General features: G+C 45.2%; 1 protein-coding gene across 1 annotated transcript in view; it reads left to right on the top strand.

The window, feature by feature from the left end:
• BACH2 (BTB domain and CNC homolog 2) overlaps positions 1–23672 on the top strand; it is a 44075-nt gene that overhangs the window by 1715 nt on the left and 18688 nt on the right. The window lies entirely within an intron of this gene.

The raw sequence follows: 23672 nt of genomic DNA, 5'->3' as shown, positions 1-23672 counted from the left end.
AAAAATAATTGAAATTCAAATAAACATATGCAAGAGTGACTGAGATGTTCAGAAGAAAGAACGTGGCCTAAAGGAGGACAAGACAAGACCATGCCAGGTTCATTCTGCTGTCGTGACAACTGCAACATGCTGCAGCTCCATGTAGGCAGAGGAGATGAAACAGCTGAGAGGAGGAGTCTCTCTTTAATACTCAAAGAGAGTGTTGACACAAACTTTGATTGGTTTCCACTGGCTTTTTAGTAAAAGTAGGTTGGAAATGAGCAGATTTCTAATCACAGCAGCAGTGAGGTGCTGAGCCACAGGGTAGCAGAGGGATCGTGATGTGTCTGCACTCCATGCCCCAGTCCGATGTTCATATGAACACTAAAGATTTAAAACACAAAAGTTTGCCTTTCTATGTCTTTTATATGAGATACTACATTAAAAAAATTCTTCCAGGCCAACCATAAACAATTTCTATTTAAGTGAATCCCCTTTGGATAAATGAAGTATTGGGGTTTTACATCTTAGAATATATCTCCATGAAAGATAAAAAGTTGTAGTGATTTAGGGTTGCACTGGGTGCTGTTAAAGCTCCAGTGAAGTCCATGGTTTCGTAGAAGCAGTGAATCTAGTTCTTAAGGGTTTTCCCAGTACTGAAATTGTCACGCTTCACCTAAGACGACCACTGTTATTTTGCCCCATGTTTCGATTAGTTGCAGAGCACCAGGGCTTTAACTTTCTCATCCTGGAAAAGAGCTCTCTTGGCCTATGAAAAAAGATGCCTACATTTACCAGTGTCTCCTTGTACAGATCATTCCCACGTGCAGATTAATTGCTGATAACTCCATTGAATCTAGAGGAAAAATTTAAAGCAAAAGTTGAAAGTTAGTGTCTTGAGCCAATACTTTTTTTCAGGCTTAGGGACAATTTATGTTGGCATATAGTTGTTATAGAAAAACAGGGATTGAAAATAATTTTTAAATATAAGTCTTCACAGTTCAAAACTTTTCCAGAGGTGACTCGTAAATTAGCAAAGCTATTTTTAAGTTAACCATATAAGCATTGCGTTTTGAATTCTGGCGTGGTTTGATAACTACTAAAGTACACAATTGCGGAGAAAGGGCATTATTATTATTATTTCTGAAAGGTTTGATGTTGGAGCTGAATAAAGCTTTATATATAAAGCTTTTACACTCATGTAATGTTGGCATGAGGGAGCTTAACATCAAAACAAAAGAACTTATTTTTGATTATTCAAAGCAGTAAATCTGCCTCTGAGGTCTAAATTGCAGATTTTTTTATTTTTTCTTTTTATTTCATAGCATGTTGGGGTCTTTTTGTTAATCTGGCATCCAGACATTGTTAACTGTTGTCTAGCTAAACAGCGAACAGATGTTTTTTGTATTATTTCTTGTTCCTATCCAATTACAAGTGAGAGCAGTCTTTATGATACGCCAGTCATTTCAGTAGGGAGACATTGTGCACGCACAGAATTGGGACCAGTTGAACTTACAATGTTTTAAACCGCCGCAGAACTTTGTGTTAGACATTTCGGGTCAGTTCAAGCGTGACTTAATGTGCCTCAGTTCAAACCTTTCCCTAATCAACTTAAACCAAGTCAGTATGGAGCTAATTCTGCACTGATTGAAGAGCTTCCATAAACCCTTTTGTGCTGGCCTCGGTAATTTGATTTCATACACCACCTTTTGTTAAAGCAACATATTTTTAATGTGTAGATAAGCGCTTGGAAAAAACAGCAAGGGCTAATAACGAGGGCTCAGATGTAGCCGTGGTATGTGAACTACGAGCCCTCAGAGCAGGGTTAGAGGAATGGAGTATTTCAGATGCTTGCAGCTGATCATAGAGGGCCCCATTAGCTCTTAACTTCTGCGCTTTTCTCTTCATTCGCAGGTTTTGGTAAACAACTAGAATCTTGCCTGCTTTTCACCCAGGGTATTTTTCAGCAATTGTGCCGTTTTCCTCCAGCAGCTGCTGTTAAATGCAACCCAGAATTAATATTTTCCAAGAACTGAGTTTAAAGCTGTAAAGTTAGTCATACCCCTAACTGTTGTTTTGTTTTATTTAATCACGAAAACTGGTCTTCCTTCCTTTAACAAGGCACTTAATTAAGCTTTTAATTCATGATAAGAAGTTAAATGGCACTTATGAGGCTTTTTTAATGGTTTCCACTTCCCATCCAGATTACAAAAAAAAGGTGTGATAGAGAGAGAGACACGGCTGTCAGCCAGGGGTATTGTAGGTCATGCCAATATTAGCTGGCAGCAGGCCATTATCCAATTAACATTGCTTCATCGCTGCAAGTAATAGCTCTCAAGTAGATGATTGAGTCATTCATGCTGTAGTGGTACTCTGCTTTACTTGAGAAGGAGCCAGTGCTTCGGCGAATAGGCTTTTTATTCGCTATTATTACCTGCCTGGCTTGGCTCATAGAAGTGCGCGGCGAGTCTCTGTGGGTAAGCTGAAAGGTGGGCGCCGGACAGAGGAGCATCGTCCGTGAAAACACCTTATTCACCTGGTTTTCCGAAAGCAGAGGTTGGACTTAAATGGTGAAAAGACAGAAACAGCAACAACAAATAAAACCCCCCTCAGTTACATTAGATTCCTGCAGGGTAGAAATGAAATTCCCGACCTTGCTGGTGTTATTTTTGACTTTGGGGTGCACATTTGAAAAAAACCTTCACCTGGTCATTCCAGCCATGAGAGCACCAAATGCCGTTCTCTCTGGTGAAGTTAAACACAGTTCTTCCGAAGCAGTAGGTCAAGCTTTCTCTAGCAGTGGTCTGATACGATCCTTTCTGTTATAAAACCAACTTGCTTCTCAATTAGCTTGGCTAATTTTACCTGTAATGCTCAAATTTCTTGAATCTGTTTCAAAGAGTGGTTACTGGTGAGTTTTTTAGTGGAATAAATAATCTGCTGGAAACGTTGCCTTCCAAAAGGATTAAGTGGAGTTCTGTGCGCCTTACAAATCTTCCAAGGGGCAAAGGGAAGGAGCATCTCTTTTAGGACGATGGGATGTGTCCTGGTTTCAGGTGGGATGGAGTTAACTTTTTTCTAGCAGCCGGTGTAGTGCGGTGTTTTGGATTTGTGGTGAGAAACAGTGTGGATAGCACTCTGGTGGTTTTGGTTGTTGCTAAGCTCTTGAGGCCTTTTCTGCTCCTCACACCACCCCGCCAGCGAGTAGACTGGGGGTGCACAAGAAGCTGGGAGGAGACACGGCCAGGGCAGCTGACCCCAACTGACCAAAGGGCTATTCCATACCATGTGACATCATGCTCAGTATATAAAGTTGGGGGAAGAAGAAGGAACGGGGGGGACATTCAGAGTGATGGCATTTTGTCTTCTCAAGTAGCCATTAGGCGTGATGGAGCCCTGCTCTCCTGGAGATGGCTGAACACCCACCTGCCCATGGGAAGGGAGCTTTCTTGTTTGTTTATCCGCACAGCTCTTTCCTTTGCTGTTAAGAGAATGATGTTCAAAGTAGATGTTAGCATGCACCACGGGCTGAATTTCTCTGTGCTTTTACTGCTTGACCGCTCCCCGACGGCTGCTGCAAAACCTGCCCTTTCCCCACGAGGTCTAAGTCCTACAAAATCCGTCATCTGCTTCTTGCACCTAGGGAGCACCAGTACAGGTTGGGGGCTGACCTGCTGGAGAGCACCTCTGAGGAGAAAGACCTAGGAGTCCTGGTGGACAATAGGATGACCATGAGCCAACAATGTGCCCTTGTGGCCAGGAAGGCCAATGCCATCCTGGGGTGCATCAGGAAGAGTGTGGCCAGCAGGTCAAGAGAGGTCATCCTGCCCCTCTGCTCTGCCCTGGTGAGGCCCCATCTGGAGCACTGGGTCCAGTTCTGGGCTCCCCAGTTCAAGAAGGACAGGGAACTGCTGTAGAGGGTACAGCAGAGGGCTACAAAGATGATGAGGGGCCTGGAGCATCTCTCTTATGAGGAAAGGCTGAGGGACTTGGGTCTTTTTAGTCTGGAGAAAAGAAGACTGAGGGGGGGATCTGATCAACGCCTATAAATACTTAAAGGGTGGGTGTCAGGAGGATGGGGCCAGTCTTTTTTCAGTGGTGCCCAGTGACAGGACAAGAGGAAATGGGCACAAACCTGAATGTAAGAAGTTCCATCTAAACATGAGGAGGAACTTCTTTCCTGTGAGGGTGGCAGAGCCCTGAAAGAGGCTGCCCAGAGAGGTGGTGGAGTCTCCTTCTCTGGAGACATTCCAAACCCGCCTGGACACATTCCTGTGCAACCTACTCTAGGTGGACCTGCTTTGGCAGGGGGTTTGGACTAGATGATCTCCAGAGGTCCCTTCCAACCCCATGTGATTCTTGGGTTGAAGTGGGTTAACTCCATCACCTGGTTAATCTTTGCGAGGAGAAAGGCAGGCCAGGAGCTGGGTTCGGGTTCAAGGCTGGCAGAAGCCGAGTGTGTTGGAAAGCGAAGGCATGCGGCACCCTGGGTGGGACTGAGCCAGGCATCTAACGTTAGTACAGCTCCTAGCTGACAGAGAGGAGAAACACTGGCAGCTGGTAACCATCCATGCCAACCCGCCAGCGTGAGGGAAAAATGCTGGGAATTAGCCAACGAAAGATGATTGCGATGAGGAGAAAATCAAAGGCAGGATGCAGGAGGTCAGCTATTACATACCCTGCTGGCTGAAGGCGATTGCTATTCCTTTTTATCTCTCTAGAATGAAACGGTGTTCTCTTCATCTCTTTCCTTTCTGTGTAGTGAAAGAAAGTGAGTATATGTATGAATATTTTGTCTTTAAGGAATGCGGTGACTGAGCTGGGAGTGCTCTGCACAGGCGCTTGGGGTGGAAGAGGGGATAGATGTGGGAAAGAGGAGCAAGAGGGCAAGGAGAAAATGTCTGCTGGGAAGTTTGTTTCCCAGCTGGAGGGGGGGTTTATTACACGGTAGGGAACAACGAAAGACCCTTTGGCACCCCAGAGATGTTATTAGGAGTAGCTAAGGTTAGTTCTCAGAGAAAGGGAAGCATTAGTGTAGTTTTGTTTTTACGTGACTGTATCGGCCATTGATGTTCCTCACAGAATTAATTCTACTTTGGCTCAGGAGGCGGCAGTCACCTGAAAGCCTTCCCAAAAGCCACCCCCCTCCTTCATCCGCAGAGCTTTTTGTAGAGGCAATAGGTTGTATCCGTCAGGCTTCGAGTAAAGTCAGACTTCAAGCTCATTTACGCTTCAGCCTCCCCTCAGCAATGCCGCTTCACTGAGTCCCTATGGGTGGAAGTTGGGTCTTTGGTTTCCTAAATTCCTCCTAGGGAATGTGCTATTTTTCATGCTGATTGACAGTGCCGACACGGACCGCACGGAAGGACGGCTGGAGGCTGTGAGTCTGTAGTGAGAGTAAAACCGAGCATTCGGGTACTTTTTGAGGTCTTAACGTGACACGATACTAGTTCAGGAGAAACCATGAGACAGAAATGCACGTTGTTTTCTGTGCGTGGCTAACGTAGCACAGTACAAAGGGCATATTTTGTTTCCAGCAGGTGAGCGATAAAACAGCAATGAGACCATGGAGATGTGATACGAAATTCCATCCGTGTCTCCCTGCAAAAGCTTCCGGCGCTGCCGGATTTTTCATGCCTGGGATACGATGAAGAAACTAGCCACATACTTTTCATTCCGCGTGGTGTAGCTTCCATTATCTTCTGATGAGGGCTGTCTCGCTATTGATAATTCTTTGATATTTTCAGGTGGGAAAAAAGTGAAATGCACCTCTGTTGTGTTGCGGGGAGAGGTAGGCTTAAAAAAGCAAAAGCAAAAGGCGTGCATACGTGCATGTTAAGAGGGAAGAGTCTTGCAATAACTCCTTTACCCTCCCTGCGGCGGTGGTTGTACTATTTATTTATTTCAGAGAATCATAGAATCGTCCAGGTTGGAAGAGACCCTTGGGATCATCGAGTCCAACCATCTACCCTACACTACAAAGTTCTCCCCTATATCATATCCCCCAACACCACATCTAAACATCTCTTAAACACATCCAGGGATGGTGACTCAACCACCTCCCTGGGCAGCCTATTCCAATGCCCGACCACTCTTTCTGTGAAAAATTCTTTCCTAATGTTCAGTCTAAACCTACCCTGCTGGAGCTTGAAGCCATTCCCACTTGTTCTGTCATTAGTCACCTGTGCGAAGAGACCAGGACCAACCTCTCTACAGTGTCCTTTCAAGTAGTTGTAGAGAGTGATGAGGTCTCCCCTCAGCCTCCTCTTCCTCATACTAAACAGTCCCAGCTCCTTCAACCGCTCTTCATATGATTTGTTTTCCAGGCCCTTCACCAGCTTCGTTGCCCTCCTCTGCACTCGCTCCAGCACCTCGATCTCTCTCTTGTATTGAGGTGCCCAAAACTGGACACGATACTCGATTTCATAGAATCATAGAATCACAGAATGGTTAGAGTTGGAAGGGACCTTAAAGATCATCGAGTTCCAACCCCCCTGCCATGGGCAGGGACACCTCCCACTAGACCAGGTTGCTCAGTTTATTCCAGTAAGCATATAAAAATGCACTGTCGAAGGGGATATGGAGATGCATGTGCAGAACGAAATTCACCACCGCCATAAGTGGACTCGTATCCCGTCGCCTTTGCTAGGCTCCTGCCTGCCGCCAGCACTACATGGGGCTGATTGCCTGGGACTGCACTCGCTATTGCGAAGGCAGTTTGCAGCGTGGAAACTTTCTCACTCAAACATGACAAACATCATCTAAAATGTAAAAGATGTCCTGAAGAGTTAAGTCCTAGAGGTAGACTATGCTAAGGGCGTGAGCAGAAGCAATAAGCATCTATAACAGGAGGTGTATTTTGCTTGGTTTTTTTTAAATTTGGGGTGGGTTTTTTGCTGTATTTAAATACATATCTGGGCATGAATGAACTTCAGGTGGCTGAGCCATGGCTGTGCGTTGTTCCTCAACACTGTGATCACTCTGGCCCCGTAGTCTGAAAGATCTCCTCCTCATCTCACCCCTCCACCTTTGATTCTCTTATCCCTTTGCTTTCTCTCCCTCTAAAAAATCTTTGCATTTTTTTACTGCCAGAAGGCTAAGTGTCTGCTTTTCTAAGAGTCCAGAAATAGAGGCTGAGCATTTGCCATTTGAATAAACAGACAGATAGGGCCCAGATAAGCCACCCCTCAGTTTGACCACATCAGAGACCACAACCTGTAAGGTACTTTCTGATCCCAGTACCAAGCTTTGCTTCATTAGCGTTCCCAACACCCAAAGAGGATAAGGTTTTATTTCCGTACAGCGCTCTCTGACAAGGATTCCCCGGTGAGTAATATCAGATTGGCTGTTTCTCTCAGCTCCCAGTGAAATTGAGCATGTTATGGGGTGGAATATGGCATGTATTCAAATGATGCATTGCAGCAGTCAGCAAACATTAAGACTAGAAAGCACGGTTCAATTTGGAAGTGAAACAAGGTTTTAGGTGAGCTGAATCATAGTAGGATTTGGGAATGAGATGCTCTTTGTGAATTTTACGGGCAGGCTGTTGGATTTTTAGAGGAACAAGTAGACACACTTTCTGTTACATGCACAACACAAGCTTTGAAGAGAGAAATGGCTGGTTTATTCCAGGACTTTTGTGCAGCACTGAATTTTCATCTGTCTCACTGATGGGAGACCGCCAGCGAACACCTAGTTAGCACAGTCTCACACTGCTAAAAGCTGTGTCCTTGGCCACCTTATTTACTTCAATAAATAAATAAATAGGAGCAGCTGTTCTTGGTCAAACTACAGATCTGTCTAGCCCAGGATTGGTTTCTTTTAAAAATTAGATTTAATTTCTCTGAAGGAGCTTGAGAGGAGGCTTGGGTAGTTGTTTAAAGACTTAAATGAAAAGAAAGTATCAGGCATATCTCTAAGAAGTGTGTTTTAATTTACTGGGAAAAGATAATCATGAGAGCCACTGGCAGTTGTTTTGAAGCCAGATTAAAATCAACCGAAAAATTTGGCATGTGTTTTTAGCAAGAAACTCCTCAGTGATGTGTATGACTCCACATTGTTTTATTACTGTAAGGCAAATGGATTTGGGGAGGGATGAGCTTTAGACATTCCTTCACAAAATTTTGTGCTCGGTACAGATGTAGTTGAGTGAAATTTAAGATCCTAACATAACATAGATCAGATTTGCTAATAAACCTTTCTGTCCTTCACTTTGCTTAATCCGACTTGCAGGTGGCATGAGAGTGTGCAGTTAAGTGTAACTATTTCCCACACACAGAAATAGTTGAAATCTTTTCTTTTCTAAATTTTTGGTTTGTATTTTTGGATTGTTCAGAAATGGTTTCGTTTGGATTATTTTTGATTATCTGGATTATTGTTTTGGATAAATTTTTTTGGCTTAAAGTTTGCACGATACATCTTTTGGGTCACTTAAGAGCCAGTAATGGAGGCTTTAGAAGACTTTGTGGAGAAAAGAAGGTTAATTTGTAATCGAAATGGCACTGGGAGTTTCTTGCTGTGACCCAGGGACTGCTGCTAGCCAGGGGTCTGCAGTTAAAATACCCATAGCTGGGCTGAGAACGGCAGAAAATAGCAGTATTAGCACTTTCAGTAAAACCAGTATATAAACAAGGTGTCACCAAACAGCTGGAATTGAGAGGTATCAGCTCTGAAGTTAAATAATGGTAACATAAAACCTTCAGCAGCAGATTTTTTGATGTCTCTTGTGCACAAATAAAATACTCTCATCACCTCTCTGCGAACACTGGGGTGGAAGCTGATGTATCGGGTAGGAATTACAGCGCAGGTCTGTGCCTCAGGTCAGTGACGATTAAATCACCTTGTGTGAACCACTCAGCTGTGTTTGCCTCTCTCGAAACGCTCAGCTTCACATTACCTCACTGGGAGGTGAACACTGACCCACAGCTGCTGGTCCCAGAGCAGCCCCTCTATCTGAATCCAGAGCTTCCAGCTTCCTCAGCTGGAGTTTCAGTCTCATTTTCTTCCCTCTGTATCTTTTAAGCATGCAGGAAGTGTTGAGAGGATTTTCGGACTACTTGTGGCATTTTTTATGATGGTTGGGGTAGGATGGAGCCCCTCGCTGCCTTACCTGGCCAGTTGGTCCTGGGTGATGGGTTCTGCTCTGTGTCCTCTGCCTGCATCACCCCTGAGGTCCTGTGTGCTGCCATCGATAAGAGCTGCTGAGACTACACATCTAAGAGGAAAGTAGACTTGAAGGCATGGAGCAGATCAGAAAAAGCATGTGGATTGCTACAAAGACTTCCAGTCCCTCACCAGGAGACTGGGGCACGTTGAGGATGCTTATGTAGGAATTTTTGCCAAAGTGACAGAGCTGTTGCAGACTCCAGTTCAAAATTAAATTCTCAAATTTCTTTTTTTTTTTTTTTAAATCTTGATACTTAGAGCAAGATTTTAAAACTTTCCTACTTTTCAGCATCCCATTTATCCCAAGCAATAGTCAGGTACCTTGCAAGACTTGATCTCTTCTACTGAGAGCTAATCAGTCTTGGCGGATGGGAGCTGTGGGTATTCAGGACCCCCAAAATCGAGCAACCATATTTAGTGGAGTATGCGTGTGGGTTTGCTGAGGTACCTGGTCCGTGTCATTCACTGCAGCAGCTCCTCATCATTTCAGAACAACACTTTAGAGAAATGGAAGGGTACAGACTTACTGTAAGGAGTGCAGGGAGGTTTGACAGGTGTGACCCAGGATGGATTCAGCGGTGGCGTTGTATTCTCGGTGTTTTCTTCTCCTGCGGTGTCAGATGTCCTTCCCGAAGCCAGTGCTGAGGTGGGTTTGTTGGGGTGGTGAAATAGAAAGAAGAGCATCCAAATAAATGGACTGACCCAGAAATGGACCTGAGCAATGCCAATAGTTTAAAGGGGTGTGGGCGTCCAGTCCATCAAACGCTTTGTAGTACTTGAAGTTTGCTCGCTTTGAGTTGTGATAGGACTGACTTTCGGAGCTGGGACTGTTTAGTATGAGGAAGAGGAGGCTGAGGGGAGACCTCATCACTCTCTACAACTACTTGAAAGGACACTGTAGAGAGGTTGGTCCTGGTCTCTTTGCACAGGTGACTAATGACAGAACGAGAGGGAATGGCTTCAAGCTCCAGCAGGGTAGGTTTAGACTGAACATTAGGAAAGAATTTTTCACAGAAAGAGTGGTCGGGCATTGGAATAGGCTGCCCAGGGAGGTGGTTGAGTCACCATCCCTGGATGTGTTTAAGAGCCGTTTAGATGTGGTGTTGGGGGATATGATATAGGGGAGAACTTTGTAGTGTAGGGTAGATGGTTGGACTCGATGATCCCAAGGGTCTTTTCCAACCTGGATGACTCTATGATTCTATGAATTCCCTAGTCTGTGCAAATACCTCTTTATGTTCCCAGAATGGGTGGGGATGCAGTCTGTGGTAGTGTTTCAAGGTAAAAAGATTAGATTTAAAGAAAAAAAAAAAATGTCTATGCAAACTTTGCCAGTACAATTCTCAGTTTCAGGAAAAAGTACTTCTGGTGAAGTGGTCTGGGATTTTCGTCAGACTGTCAGCTAGGAGGCTAAGGCTACATTATTGGCAGTGTAAAGCTTTTGCTTGTGAGAAATGGAAATGTGTTGCGTTTTTTTCTTCCCTTTGAAATTCAGACCTGCGGTCCTCTGTTTCAAGGGCCTGCAGCTAGTAAGGAACAAGTCTTAAACAACTCTGAAAGCAAAATATCTTTCCATCTCTGACCACACAGCAGTAGTGCAACATGCCCAGCCACCTCTCTCCCCAGATACACAGGCAGCCTTCAGAGAAAATTTCCCTGTCAGGGGATTCTCGGTCAAGTAAAAACAGAATAAGCTCAAGTTATTTCCTGTTTCTTTCAAAGGATGGGGTTGGAGCCAGAAAGCTTTCAAGACAGGAAAAAGCTGGGGAAAGACAAATCCTGACAACTTCCCTTCTGCTTCCCGCAGAGGACTAGTGCTCATTTCTGCTTCCGTAAGGGGAAGCTGGGCTTGAGGTGGATGGGTCTCTCCAGCCATTCCATCTGCCTGTTGAATTGAACTATTTTTTCACCTTATTTTTATCTGACTGCAGGTTTCCATGTTCTTCCATGGATGGCTTTCTGCATATGACGTTTTTGTCTGGACATAAAGCCAAATCAAGCAGTTTCTGTCTATTCCTTGAACTTGTTAGTTTTCAGGAGACTGGACACATCAAACAGAGGCTGTGTTTTAAATGTCCGAATTAATTTGTCAAATGCAAGGCATAGAAAATAGAAAGTTGCCTGTCCTTTGTAAGAGCTATCTATCCTTGTCATTTTTGCTTAGTTTATGTAAGCAGTGGCCATTGAGGACAAATAATATCGATACCATTTTCCAAGGAAGTGAAGAATGAAGAGGTGTCTGAGACATATATAGGCATTGAGACATTCTACGAAGAAACTTGTTCACATTTGCAGAGTCGTCATAGCATTCAGAAAGCAGAAAGAGTAGTTTTCAGTAGTGGCAGAAACCTTTAAATCAACAGTCCTTTTCTTCTTTCCCTGTGTTCAATGTATCTTGCAGTTGGAGGACTGAGAACACCACCTAAGCTTGGTTTAGTTCTGCTTCCCTTTCAAAGATGAGCCTAATCCTTCTCTTAAGTGATTTATTTCCCTATTATGCATGAACTTTCCTTTTGGAAACCTCGGTTGAGAGGGCACAGGCAGATAAATTGTTAAAGACAAATGTTTGATGATGTTCTGGCCTCTGTCTTCAGCTGGTGGTGCACAGCCGAGGTGACCCCAGTGGGAGCCACTGGGAGGGCTGCTGTGCTGGACCTTCTCCAAGCAGCTCTGGGAGAACTGTAGAGCAGACCAGCGCTGCACACCGTAAGCTGCTCTTCACGGCAAGCTAGGAGGGTTTCAAATCAATCCCAGCCTCAGGGCCCCAGACTCTTCGCATCATCTGCTCCTGTTGGCTGAGTTCTCAGATACGGTTTTACTCTGAATTATTTGGTGAGGTTACAGTCCAGTTCTGGAACTGGTTTTCTAAAGAGGAATTGCATTACTAAAGCAGTAGGAGAATTCGTAGTCATTTCTTGTCGCTGTGCTTTCTACCTCTTGGTTGAATAGTAAGGTAGTAGTAAAGTCCTCTATAAATATTCTCTTTCAGGAATGGATGTTTTACTCTAACTAGGTTTTTCTTTTCCCAAATTGCTCTGGTTGCATGTAGAGGAAAAGAAAGGGTCAGGTGTCGCATGTGTTCTTGGGAGACTTCAAAGGTGGTTTTGCTATTGTAAAGAGGGGAAGAAATCAACATCGTTATAACTATTTGACCAAACTATTTCCCTTCTGATATTAAAATTTCTTAGAGCCAAGGTTTTCATGAGACCTTTTTGTAACTAATTGTCTGTGCTTTTTTTTTTTTTGCTTTTTTTTTTTTAATTTAAGGGAAGGGAGAAAGTCATTCCATTTGCAGCTTGTAACCCTTGTCCGTCTGTCAGATGGATGTATATTTACAGGAGTTAATGAATGCCTGTTTCTAATTTCTCCCCTTGGAACAAAGGTTACACCATCGTTGGAAACAGCTTTTTTGTGCGCGCACCATTTTTTGGTACCATGCCAAGCACCCTGTTGAGACTCTGGTAGTGATGGAAGGAACAGAAAAAGATTTTGAGGTTTGGAGATAAACCCTGTTCCCATGGCTGAAACTGCGTAAAACCTCCCTTAGCGGTCTTGTGGAGAGCGGATGGAGAGCTGGGCTCTGTATTTTGTGCTCCCCGTGCCCATCTCTGCTGGGGTAAAACAGCTTCTGTCCTTGGATGCCTCTGAACACGGGGTCCTCCAGCACCAAAGGCTGGAAGGACTTGAACTCTACTCGCTCTTCAGGAAAGCTGCCCCCCCTGGGCGGGCTGGCAGTTCCTCACCCTCTTTATGCATGTAGTATTGGCGCATAAATGCTCTTGCTCAACCCCGTCAGCTGCATATCGTGCTATTCTGGGGAAGGTGAGAGCGGTGCTGGAAATGACGCAGCTCCAAAAGGTGTCAGCTTTACTTCTTTTAACCCACCCCACCCCGAGTTAGTCCTCGCCTTAGGTTTGTACGGTCGCTACCGCACAAGAGGGAAGCGTCGCTTTTTTAAACAAGGGGGAGCGATGAGAAATTCCGTGGCTGCCCGTCGAGGGAACGTATTTTCCGTTCGGTGTTTGTGCGGCCGATGAGCTCTCTCTACGCTTCGGCAGTGCTCTGTTTTGCCGGGGTTATTTAAAGGTCCCTGAGAAGCCTTTACGGCAAACGAAGTAACCTTGGCCGGACCCTGCATTTCACCGTGCCCTGCCCAGCATTCCTGTAGTTCTTGCCATTTCCTGCCCCTTACAGCGCGGCTGTGGCTTTGCACAGCCAGCGCCTTCTGTATTTCCCAAACGAATTGGGTTTTAAATGTCTCTTATCTGTGAAGGTTTTGACTGCATGCCCTAGATTTCCACGGGGGGGGGGGGGGGGGGGGCAAGGGGATTTTTGTTTTGTGGAATTATGTGCTGGTTTGCGCCTCTGTTTTATTTCCTCTTTCGTCCTCCTCCCCCTCTGTCTTCTTACCTGAGAGGTTAAATGAAATCTAAGATAGCGATGCGTTTAGGCAGAGGCAACGCTTGGCCGTGCCAGTTCCCCGGGGGCTTCAAACTGCTGGCTGCAATACTGCCAACAGACTCAGACCCCGGCTTGGCCAGCAGTTCCCCCCAGCTATCTGCGTGTTGGCTCTCCGGGCTTGATTTTACCTCCGCTATTGGGAGACTGCGGAGTCACAGCCGACGTCTCATTGTTATGCACGGGTGGGAAATATTCCTGTACTTATTTGCATTCATTAGCTGTTGGTAGTTCCTCTGTTGAGGTCTCTAGCCTTGTTTTTACAGTGCTTTTGGCAGTGTTTCTGCACTTGGTGTGTGAATTTTTATGATCTGTTGCATGTTATTCATGCAATTTCCTGCCCTGTAATGGTATCAGTTTTCCAGACACAGAGGAATACAAACGAAAACCCAGGAGCCTGCATTAGCATAAAATGTCCCAGTTCTGTCAGTTTGATTAATTTGTCTCTTTGTCTCCACTCTATATGATAAGTGCTATTAATGGTTGCAACACTTCATATGTCAAAGTCTTTCTTCCTAATGACTTGAAAATGTGGTTTATTTCCCCCTTTTTTGTATTATTTTTCTCATTTAGCATTCCGCTCAAGTATAGATTTATGCCATGCTCTTTCATTATCTTACTGGTTGCAGCACTGGAGTGATTACATATGGTGTAGGGTATGAGCAAAGATGCGATCCCAGGGGCAGCAGCTGCTGAGGCAAGCTGAAAATAGATCCAGCGTATGCTCAGCACTTTTCCCAGAGGTCTTTTATTTATTAGGAACAGTCTTGGTACAGGACAGCTCGGACCCTCATTTAGCAAGATGACTTTTTGCCTTTCAAGAACAGTGCAATGACTTTGCTCTATTTACTGACTGCTGTGTAATTTTGTTTTCGCCGTCTGCCATCGAAGCGGTGACTTTACCTAACATAAATTGTAATATAATCCTGATTTATAATGAAGTCAAAAAACGACAGGCTCCATTTGAAGTAATGGAACTTGACAGATCTAAGGTTTAAATTAAATAATCCTATTTGTAAGACAGCATTTTTACATGGTACACTGATTTAAAATGAATTTCAGTTCTTCTTCAGCGAATCCTTTACCATTCTCTGTTTTGCCTTCCATAGGGGCTTTTGGGGGAACAAAATTCATTTGGAGAGAGCATGTTTGTCTTTGTAAAACACATGCGGAACAGTACGTTGTTTTCTTTCCCTTAGCAAAGAAGTTCTCGTAAATTGTTTCACAGAAGAACTCTTTAATTAAAGAGGAAAAAATTAATGTAGGTGACTTATTCAGGGCAAGCCAAGTCTAACCTGCTTTGGTGGCCAGAACTGCTGAGAACGAGGAGAGGGAGGATGCTGGAGGGAAAATAGCGAGGAAGGCTGAGGCTGGACTCTTCCCCTCCCAGGAGCGGAGATTCATCCCGGGGAGGGATGAAGTGGAGGGAGAAGATCGCCTCCTCCGAGTTGTCCTTCTCCCCGCAGCTGGCAGGGAGGGATGCTGGAGGACGGCGTTTCCTCCTGCCCCTGTGCCCCGCTTTTCTTCCTCTCTCACCGTCGTACCGATGCGGGCAATGAGGGCCCCGAGGTGTGCACATCGGAGGATGGTCCCGCCGTGGCCGCCTGCTCGGAGTTGGCAATACGGCGGAGCATAGAAGGAGGGGTTGGAACAAAAGGCTTGTAGACAGGGAAAAGAGACCAGGCAAGGGAGCATGGGATGCTGGAGCCATGATGGAAAAGGGCACAGAAAAAGGGCAGTGGGGTAAAAAACACAGGATTTTTCTGGCCCGGATTAAGGGAAGCTATTTTAGAAAATCCCTTCTTCCCTTTTCTCTCTCTCAGCCTTGCATTTTTGCCTTTCTTTCTGGTTGTATTTAGTTGCTGCTGTCCCTATCTGTCATCTTTCTAATTTTCCTTGGTACCTGGGGGTACCGTCCTGCATCGGGGCCATGAGAACAGGCAGCCTGGCCTGGATGCCTGCCCTGCAGTGAGTGGTTTCAGGCCCAGGTAGCTTATTTCTCCTCATTTTAATGAGCCCCACACTAATGAACAGCGAAGAAGACAAGATGACTGCCAAGGACGGTGTTGCTCGTGTCGGGGGGCTGGAGCCCAGCCTGGGGACATGGGACAAGAGGCTGCTGCTCCTGTCTGCTGCTCTCCAAGCGATTAAGAGCTTTTTTTCCCAGTGCTTGCAGGGAAGTAATAACGTCTATTAATTAGAAACCAAGCCCAAGTTTCCCACTGCTCTCAGGAAAGGACAGGGCTCCGGAGTATCGCTAGAGAATGTGAGGAAAAAAAAAGGCGCTCACGAAAGCCAAAACAGGATCCTTTGGAGGATCCACGCAGCAAACACGGGCATTGACATGGTGTGGGCCCTTGCTCCTCGTCTAGGGAGAAAAAGCTTCAAGGCTCAAGAATAAAAGTCCATCAGGAGGTTTTAGAGTTGCTCCCTCTCCCTCCTCCAACAGACGTGTGCATGGCGACGGGCACGGCTTTCTGTTCACTTGGAATTAATGGGATTATACACGGTGGGAAAGGAGGTGGGGTACGCTGAATTCTGCAAACACACAGCTTCAGCCTGTGCTGCTTGATCTTTAGAAAAAAAGAAATAAAATAAAATAGCAAGAACCAATTCCAGGATGATTCAGTATGCAAATAAACTGTTTTTCATTACTCATGGCACACATAAATGCGCTCTGGTGACTGAGGCAGCAGAATAACACTTCACTGTTCATTATTTTATCAGACACTGATAATTGTAGTTAATATTTTCTTAGTAGTGTCTCTGAGAGTTTATTTATACTGTTAATAATCTGAGCAGCTGTAATGGTGCCGGCTGCCAGAGCTGTAGCCTTTTAGGAGCACTCTAGTGTGGCAATGATACGACGGTAATAGAAATCCAAGGAGAAAACGATCTTTTCGGAGCAGATGGGGCTAATTCACTCCCTTTCACACGCGTTCACGTTCTCTTGTCTCTTTCTCACGCTACCGTGCGTGGGCGCGTGTGAGCATATGTAAACACACACGCAGGCACAAATAGCTGTAAAGTCCCGACTTCCACCCTCCCAGGACAGGGAAGTCACACATCAAGCTGGAAACGCCGTTGTTTTTCTACCTGGAGAGTATTTCTAGGGCTCCGAGGACTACCCCTCACTTTCTGGGTAGATCTTAAAAATCCTGCGTATGAAGCGGAAAGGGGGAAGTCAATTCCTTGGGGACGGCCCGGAGCTGGTGGCAGGGTTGTGGCTGCTCTTGGGATGCTGTCGCCCATCCTTCCCATCCTTCCCCGTGGGATGCTCCTGCTGAGCCCATCCTCCTTTAGGAACTAGAAGAGCCATTTACCTTTGCTCGTAGCAGACGTGAAATCTCAGCAAGAAGGCAAACGCCTCCGATTTTTTTCCTGGTGGGATTTATGGAGCCCCGCTGACCTTTTGGGCCACCGCGGGAGGAGTGAACCGCTCCTCGTGGAGGACGGGAGGGGACCGACTTTGCCAGCTCAGCAATGGCTGGTTCTCCTTGCAGACCTGCTCTGCTGAGCTGGGCAGACGTCATCGATGAAACGTGAACGCCAAGCAGTGGAACAAAAGCCGCCGTAATCCTCAGATCTGTTAGTAGCCGTGCAAGAACAAAAACGAGGTGAATGCAGAAAAATTGCGTGTCCGAATACCGGAAATTAAAAGGCAAAGCGGCGGAGGAGGGGAAGGAAAACTGGAAGAAATGCAACATTTGGCAGGTTTTGTTTCAAAAATGTGATGCCTGCAGGAAGCCGGGTTATTTATACAGGGTTTCAAGCCTACCAGTTAATAATTGTAATTGCCTGGTTACCTCCTGAAGCGCAGTAGTAAAGCCTTGGACGTGCGGTTCCTTCCACAGCCCAGCAAAACCGTCTCTGGACTGGAAATGTTTTGGTATTTGCTGGGCTGTGCTCTCTGCTCCCCCGGCATAAGGATGCCGGTGATTTTACATGCCGTGCTGTGCCAACCCGTGGTCACGGGCAGCACTGGAAGCCCTGGCATCATCAGCCCTGTGGAAACCATGGCAGAGCATCCGTGAGCTGCATGGGATGTTGTCTGGCCCCATCTCCTGAGCCTGCTTCTTCTCCAGCTCCTTTGTCTCCTGATTCCGTTCTCTTCCTCAGAGTCCAGCCTTGTGTTTTCCTAGATCGTATCTAGCAGAGCCTGTTTCTCCCTCTCCTACGCTACTCAAACTATAATAGTAGGGCTTGTAGGGAGATGCCTCGCTGTGCAGTATTCCTTGTTTTTATAAAGTAATTACAGTGTATTTAATGCACTGTGTATTTAATACACTCTATTACGTAGTTTATTCATATAAATAAATTCTGCCATGCTTAGGAAAGAGGAGTATTGGTGTAATTTACGGGTCTTTGTAATTTTTCTGCATTGTTGTGTTTGCTTGTGTATTAATTGCAGCTTTGGAAACTGAACTGCTCCTCTAAGCACCTTGTGAATTAGCAAATTTCTACACACATCCTCATTTTCTGCCTGTTTTGATATTTCCTGATGTAACTTGGAGGCTTCTGGAGTTTTTCTTTGCATTCTAGAAGTTCTTAAACTGCTTTTTCTTTTCCCTTTTTCTCCCCATTTTGGCTCATGATATGCACCTAAACAGATCTTTCACAGACTCTTCTCTCACAATTTATATTCTGTGAAAGCTTTCCCACTCCTTCCCCCCCCTCACGACTTAACACTTTCTCTCCTTTTTTTTTTTTTCTTTTTTAATCTGGGGGTCAGTGTTTTCCTTTTGCAAAAATACGGGATTGATTTTAATTTTAAATTACGGTTGCACTTTAATTCTGATGATGCTCTTGGGTTAAAATCTGTTCGTTTCTGCCGATTTCTTCCCCGATGGTTTCAGCACGGCTTGCGCGGGCAGCCAAGGAGTGAAGGCAGCATTTCTGCTGAGCCACCCTCCGATGTCATCCTTCGTTACTGCGTTCCAGGTTTCTTCAGGTGCAAGTTGCGTTGGAAAAACAAATGTATTGCAAACTGCCAGATATCACAGCCGTATTTCCCTTTGCTTTATCTTCCAGTTCATGCCTGAGTGTTTAAACTGCTAATTAGTGCCACTGGTTTTTATGTGTTCTTTGTTGCTTCAGTCATGTCGTAGCTGAGTTGTTCCTTTGGAGAAAAGGTTATTTGAAACGTCGTTGCCTCTAATTTTCTTTCTAACACCTCCACCCGGAGCCTGACCTTAGCAGCCTGAAAGTTTTCCTCGGCGCTTTTTCACCTATGCTTGCCTGAAGGTTCTCTCTTGGCTGTATTTTTTAATTTTCTGTGTTCTCCAATTACGCCCTAGGCAGCCTCTAACATCGACGACATACCCCAAACCACGCAATTAGGAAAAATTCGTCTCCTGCTGAAGTTCATTAAGGTGTTTTCTCCAAACGGTGGCACTTCAGCTGTCCAATTTGTCCGTTCCTCCAGTTCGATGCATAGTATTACAGACAGTATTCTCTTAATGGTTTAATAAACTAGTGTTTGACTAGATATTAAGAAGAAGTTCTTTACTGTGAGGGTGGTGAGATATTGGAACAGGTTGCCCAGAGAAGCTGTGGATGCCCCGTCCCTGGAGGTGTTCAAGGCCAGGTTGGACGGGGCTTTGAGCAACCTGGTCTGGTGGGAGGTGTCCCTGCAGTTTTGCAAGTGTATTCCTCTAGGTTTGGAAAAGATGCCTTCTGTTTCTTGCACTGAAATGTGTCAGCAGCAAAGTATTGAGACATATGCCTGGTGATTTCTACCTTCCTTCTCAAGAAACAGTGTATTTTCTGACAGTTGTGGCGAATTCAACAAATTAATTTCCCCTTAAAATTTGCCGGGATGGGAAGGATGCTGAAAGCACCCAGGGATACTGTCAGGATTTCCAAAAGTAAATTCTTCATTCTGATTTGAAACCAATCTCACTTTTGAAAGGTCAAAAGAATTTCAGTTGGCCTTCAGTAACGCTGAGAGGAAATAAAACTTGAGGCCGTGGATTAAAACAAGCATGGTAGTTGGATCAGCGATCGCTTTATTTTTACTTTTATTACTCTGAATTTATATTTTTTTATTTCTTATACGTCTTCTGATTCTGTCTCCCCACTTGGTTCATCTGACATTACTGGCCCCAGGCTTAGGGGCCAGGGTTTTTGAGAACTCTTCGATGTTGGGGCTGTTACCGTGGAGAATTTGATTCGGTCTTTGGGTGGCTTAACTCTTGCGCTCCATCCCTAAGTCGTGTGTGGTCGAACGCTGACATAACCAATAAATCGGGCATCGATCCGCTGGCTGTTTACGCCATCTTTGTGCTTGGCAATCAGTTCCGAGCCGCTTGCCCCGCCGTCAGCGCTGACGCACTTCTCAGGGGGTGATGGAGACGGTTTGCAATTATTGCTCCCCGTCCTCCAGGTGGTTCTAGCGTGAGCGACCTCTCCTTCCTCCCCCATCTCACCACCTGCCGCCCGGGAGCATCGTGATGCTCTGCAGGCACGGAGGGATATTGGTCTCTCCCTCCCCTTTCAGACAAGGAGGGAAGAGGCCCTTTGAAGTGCTGCCCCCAGACGTGTTCGTTAAGCTGGAGAGAAGAAAATGAGAAGTCATCTGGTTTCCTCATTTCATTTGTAACTACTCTCACGTAGGCACTCAGGGCTTCCAGTGTAAATTCATCGTCCGGCTGCAAGCTGGGGCTTCAAAGGGGAGGGCTGAGGGGGGGCACCTGTGCTTTTTTTTCATTCCGAAAGCACAAAATTGGAAGTCAGACGAGCACCTCCAATGTGGCATCTTTTGTAGAAGTACCATTAAAGGGAGTTAAGCAAGTCCTTGAAGCTCTCAGCCTGATACCTCAAGAGGCTGTTGTGGAGGATGCACTGGAAAGGTATCGGGATGCTTTTTAGACTGGCGTTGGTGTAGCCTTGCAGGTGGAAGCTTTTTCAGTGAGACTTCTTGCTAAAAAGAAAAAAAAAAATTAAAAAAAAATTAGGGGAATCAACCTCTCAAAGAAAGGAGCTGTACGTCCAGGTTCTCCCTTCCCCTACGTGCGTTGGTGCCCAGGGGTGTCTTTAGCAGTGGTTGTGTGGTGGCCTTCCACCCCTGCGACGTGATGTGATGCAATGTGATGTGATGCGATGTGGGAGGTGCCAGACTGTCACTTGGACTTCAGGTCACTCTTCTGCCCAAATACGTTTGCGCTGCCAGAAATGGCAGAGTGTAAAACCGGGGCCAGCAGGATAACTGCTTAATTAAAGAAAAGTGGGTTTAGAGTGAAAACAAAGGCCACTCCTCGAAAGTCTTCTCCATCAGCAACTTGTACGTTCCTCTCTTGTTTAAAAGCCCAGATAATACAAATACCTGCGTCTTATGCTTCTTACCCAAGTTGAATTTTAAAGGGTGATTACTCATTTTAGCAGCTCCGTGGCTTTATGAGCAGATAGGGGAAATACATCCATGAGCTGCTGGTGAGAGAACATTTAAACGCTGTTAAATTAAAGAGGGGGGGAAAATGCAGTAAAGTACTGGCATGGCATTGGCTTGTGAAAGTACTCGGCTGTTCATCGTCTCTTCGTCGGACTTTTTCCTGCCTCCTGCCTGTTCCCACCCTGTGTAAAATGATCGCGGTGTCAAAACTGACTGTGTGCAGGCTTATTTTTTGCATATAGAGGGAGAAACGGGAACGTCTAGTGCCATTGATTTTGTACACGCGACTGACCTGTTCGAACCTGGCAATATAGTAAAATTTTTCGGAGAGTTTACCGAAACCAAATAAGCTCAAGCTGGGAAAAACAAGGATCTGCCAGGCCCCACTATCCCAAGTAAAAATAACTAAGTAAATAACCAGGAAGTCTCTTAACTCTTAATGGAATAACAGCTTTGGTGACTGATTTTGGTTATCAGATTACACTCTGAAAATAACTTCTGCGCTATACTTGCAATTGGCTGTAAAAGAAAAAGAATACAGTGTGGGCTAATTTTAGCAAATAAGATTAGAGTTAATATTTAATCCCAGAGACCTTCTTCAGGCTGTGGAAAAAAAAAAAAATAGCAGCAGTTAACTGTCACTAATCTTATCTCCTATTTCTAGCATGTGTTTGATTATATAAGTTGTAGTGTTAGGAACACGCTGGCCGAGTGAGAAGTTAGTAGTTTGTTTGCTACATCCTTGGGCTTCTTAGGCAAACTTCAGGGCTGAGATGGTTTTAAAAGGTTTCCGCACGTGCCTTTGGACTGCGATAGCAACACTAAAACGTTAACAAAATGGGCACCACAGCAGGCCTGCAACAAAACAGTACGCGAGTAATGGATTGATTCGGGGTTCTGCAAGAAACGGTCACGTTTCTCCTATTTTTCTATAAAATTGTTTTAAAGTAATGTTTAGTTTAGGATTTGATATTCAGCATGTGAGGTTTGATTCAATTTTCCTTTCTTCCTTCCCCACAAAATGGCTTAATAATTAAATCGATGTTTGGAGATGGGAGATGAGGGTTTTCTAACTGTTTTTAGGTGCCTAGTGATGAATTTAACCTGAAAATCAAAATAATAAAAATGTAATCCATAATCCTACAAGCAGCTTGCGTGCTTCACAGAAAACCCATCAGTGCTCCTATTGATTTCAACAAGACTGCTCAAACGCATAAAGATAATAATCTAGGCCTGTGCCCTTGTGTCAGGGCTTCTGCCTTCTCAGTGGGTCTGAAGCTCTGACCGTCTAATTTACCCCCAATTCGGTGGGATTTAGCAACTAATGTTCTGCAGATCTACCGTCATATCCCCAGAGGGGAGGAGGGGGTTCTGCCCTCCGATGCCACCACCAAAGAACCAAAGTTCTTTGACTATGCCCCAGGTACTCTTTATTCGAAAAGGAACCAACTGCGTGTACGTTTGCTGTTGAACTTGGATGCTGTTTTCTAGAAGGTCGTTGGCTCTGTTCCCTCTTTAACACGGAAATTAGGGCTGGAAAAGCCTCCCAAATTATCAAAGCCCACCTCGCCAGAACAAGGTTGTGCTTTGTTAGTTTTGCTTTGCGGTACTCGGACATAAGGTATCCATCCTCTTCCCTGGAAAGCCTTCCAAGATGGCACTGTATTCGCTGTTAGGGTAAGAGGCAGGAAAAAATCCCTACGTTTTTCATTTCTTCAGTTTCTTCTCGCTGCAATCGGCAATAGCACCCCCATAGCAAACTAGACAATTCTTCTCTGTTCTTGATGTTAGTATGCATCAGATTACTGTAAACATTCTCTTGCTCCATTTTAGATATTGCCTTGCCAAGTTTTACATTCCTTCATGTTTACAGTGATCTTTCCTTGCCCTTAATCACTTTTCCCCTCTTTAAATTGAACTCAGATTTGCTGGCATTTTGCAGGGGTTGACCTTCCCCACTCCAGATGCAGCTTTTCATACGGATGCCATTCGGAGCAGGGTTACCAGACATCCATGTTTCCCTTGGAAATAACCTTTTTTCCCCCCCCCCCAGAAGAAATACCGTCTGTGCGGAGTTGGAGGATTTTGTCTATTTGTCTGGGATTTTGAGACATCTGGAAGTCTGGGCAGCCAGCTAATGAGCATGCACTGATGAACTCTGCAGCACACAGCGAGTCCAGCCCATCCACAGAAATGTCAGAACCTCCGCGTGTGCTCTGAGGCCAGGTCCCGTGTGTTCGGAACAACTCCGTGGAGGCCTCCGTGGCACGCTGGATGAGCCGTCATGGAGGAGACCCACACGGAGCCGGAGGGAGTTCACCCGCGGTGCTCTACCTCCCGTGGCGCCCGCGGGTGTGCCTACAACTATGTTTGAAATAGAAATTTCTGCCCTAAAAGTCCTTTACGAAAACGCCATGTTCCTAAGGTGGAAGTGAGCTAACCCTCCTCCAAATTTTAGAATAGTGTGTGCTCAGTACTAGAAAAATGCTGTGCTAAAAACACTGTATTTGCTGCCTTCTTTGCTGGCTTTTCTCATTGCTGACTTTGTCTCAACTTCTTGTTCTCCCATCTGACAGTGATCAATGGTGTTTTCCTTTAATTAGCCACTTTTTCATTAATGATATAATACCAACCAAAGAAGAAGGGAAGGCAGAGAGTATAACAATGATACAACTTTTTC

This window comes from Numenius arquata, chromosome 7 (assembly GCF_964106895.1).
Source record: "Numenius arquata chromosome 7, bNumArq3.hap1.1, whole genome shotgun sequence".
Lineage (NCBI taxonomy): Eukaryota > Metazoa > Chordata > Aves > Charadriiformes > Scolopacidae > Numenius > Numenius arquata.
Note: the sequence above shows the minus strand (reverse complement) of the source record. Positions and strands in the feature narration are given on the sequence as shown.